Source organism: Lampris incognitus, chromosome 4, assembly GCF_029633865.1.
Source record: "Lampris incognitus isolate fLamInc1 chromosome 4, fLamInc1.hap2, whole genome shotgun sequence".
In the NCBI taxonomy this organism is placed as follows: Eukaryota; Metazoa; Chordata; class Actinopteri; order Lampriformes; family Lampridae; genus Lampris; species Lampris incognitus.
The window spans coordinates 5215231-5218303 of record NC_079214.1 but is presented as its reverse complement, the minus strand read 5'-3'; positions in this window follow the sequence as shown (position 1 = coordinate 5218303).

The window sequence follows — 3073 nt, the reverse complement described above, 5'->3', positions numbered from 1 at the left end:
CCATCATGAACAACGCGTCACCCCCCCCCCATCCCCCCATCCCCCCACAAAAACACTGGTCAAACACCGTGGCCAGATTGGACATGTAGTCCCCCCAGCGAGTTCTGGGTCTACCCCGGGGTCTCCTCCTTCTTGGACGTGCCAAGAAAACCTCCAAAGGAAGGAGCCCAGGAGGCATCCTGATCAGATGCCCGAACCACCTCAACTGGCTCCTTTCCACGTGAAGGAGCAGCGGCTCTACTCCGAGCTCCCTCCGGATGTCCGAGCTCCTCCCCCTATCTCTAAGGCTGAGCCCAGACACCTTATGGAGGAAACTCATTTCAGCCGCTTGTATCCACGACCTCACCCTTTGGGTCACTACCCAAAGCTCATGACCATAGGTGAGGGTTGGAACGAAGGCTGACTGGTAAACTGAGAGCTTTGCCTTCCGGCTCAGCTCCCTCTTCACCACAACGGTCCGGTACAACGTCCACATTACTGCTGATGCTGCGCCAATCCGCCTGTCAATCTTCCGCTCCATCCTACCCTCACTCGTGAATTTAGTTTAGTTCTTTAGATTGTGTATACTCTCTGTAGACCAGCCACGTGTATGCGGGTTTGAAGGGTTGCTTATCAGTGAAATCCTCTGGTGTGGAGTCTGGCAGGAATGAAAACCTGCACACACGTGGCTCTCCACGGCACATGGTTAGCCGCCCCTGCTGTAGGCGTACCCTTAGCCCCCCTCGGTTCAGGGATGGGCGTTCCCTCTTCACATAGATGGTGTACACCAAGAGCCTGTCTGTCGCCATCTTACAGTGCTGTGATTGTAACTATTGCCAAACCCTTTGTGAATAGTACACATGGCCATTGTAACTCTAGTTAACGGTCACAGCAATTTGCATATGAAAGTGGTCGTTGGTTTGGGTCGTTATGCAGCTGTGTTGCTTACAAGGGTGGGGACACCTGCAGTCCGTTGAGGCCGAAGAGGTCCCTTAGATGATGAGACGTTTCTCTCGGTAAACATCGTGTCCAGGTGAACGGATTCAACTCCCTGTGACTTCCTTACCTACAACATTGAGCATGCATAAGACATGTAAACAAAATGGACCACATTACAGTATTGTAGTCGGATATATACATAAGAATAAGGAAATTTAACTTGAATATATAGATTTAAAAACAATCTCTCCCATCCTTTTTTGGGCGGTGTGTGTCTTCCTAAAGCTCGGGTCCTCTACCAGAGGCCTGGGAGTTGAGGGTTTTGTGGAGCCACTCTCCCAGTTTGGGGGTCACAGCCCCCAGTGCTCCTATTACCACTGAGACTACTGTGGGTTTGACCTTCCACATCCCATCCAGTTCTTCACTCAGCCCTTGGTCTTTCTCTAGCTTCTTGTGCTTGTCCTTGCCGATGTCGCCGTTGCCCAGGATTGCTACATCGAGCTCTGCTGCTGTCTTCTGTTCCTTGTCAAGTCAGCTTTGTTTGTGTAGCCCAATACCACAAATTATAGATTTGCCTCAGGGGGCTTTACAGCAAAACAACATCTTGTTCTTAGACGCTCTCATCGGATAAGGAACAACTCCCTAAAAAAAAACAACCTTCAACAGGGAGAAAAAACAGGAAGAAAGCTCAGGGAGAGCAACAGAGGAGGGATCTCTCTCCCAAGACGGACAGCGTGCAGTGGATGTTGTGTTTACACAATTTACAGAATACAGCACTGAAAGAGGATAACACAATTATAATGGACTTATAAAATATACGAAGACTGCGATGAGGAAGATGCCAAGCGGTGTCCAGACACCACTGGAACAGCCCAGGACCCGAGCCACACGACCAGCATCACCATGGAGACAAATAAACAAATTAGTCACACAGCTGAGTGAGAGGATACAAAGTTAAAACAGAATAAATTATATGGATTTATAAGATATATAAAAAGAAAATGTGATGAGGGGGATGCCAAGCGGTGTCCAGGCGGCGACCACCGTCGCCATGGAGACCTGGGAGGAGGACAAACTACACATGCACACAAGGGGGACTCGCATCACACCATTAACACCCAGAAGAGAAAGGGGAAGACATCACTCAGAGAGAGAGAAGAGAACAGTTTGCAATAGTCCATAATCTATACTCTATAATCTATACTCTGTAATCTATACTCTATAATCTATACTCTATAATCTGGTGGGCAGAGCAGTGCCTGGTAGATCCATTGAGACAGAAACCGACCCACCATGCAGTACAGGCGGTGCAGCACTCAACTAAAAGGCAACTAATTGTAGGCTGAGGAGAAAAGATGAGTTTTAAGTTTGGATTAAAGGACTCAACAGACTCTGGTTGTCTGATGGCAGCAGGCAGGTTACTCCACAAGAACGGGGCCTGATAGGAAGAGGCCCTGCTGCCACCAGCTGACTTCTTTTAACTTTGGGTCACACAGGAGCCCTGTATTCTGAGAGCGAAGAGCTCGAGATGGACTGTAAGGTTTAAGGAGATCAGACAGGTGAGATGGGGCAAGTCCATTTAGGATTTTATGAGTCAGCAGAAGCACCTTGAAGTCTGATCTAACATGGACAGGAAGCCAATGAAGGGAGGCAGGAATTGGTGTAATATGGTCACATTTTCTAGATGTAGTTAGGATTCTAGCTGCAGCATTCTGAACCATCTGAAGACTCTTAGTACTAGCATGTGGCAGACCTGAGAACAGAACCTTACGGTAGTGAAATCTGGATGAAACAAGTGCATGTAGTGGAGTCTCTGCTTCAGCCATGGACAGGAAAGACAGAATTTTAGCTGTTACGTACGTGAACGAAGGCAGTCTTGGTCATCATATCGAAACTATGTTCAGGAATTAGACTTTGACTGTCAGTTAGGGTGCTGAGGGTGAAGATATGGTCTGTTGATTTGATAAAAAGCCAACTTTGCTCAGGACATTGTTTTCAGTAAGGAAATGTAGGAGTCTGTGGTTGGTGATCATACAGAGGATTTGTCCCCAGGGTTGCTGTTGACACAGATCCCACGGTCGTTATTCGGGTCAAATGACTCCCCACATTTGTGGAGCGGCATAATCAGTCCTCGGTTCCAAACACTGGGGAAAGT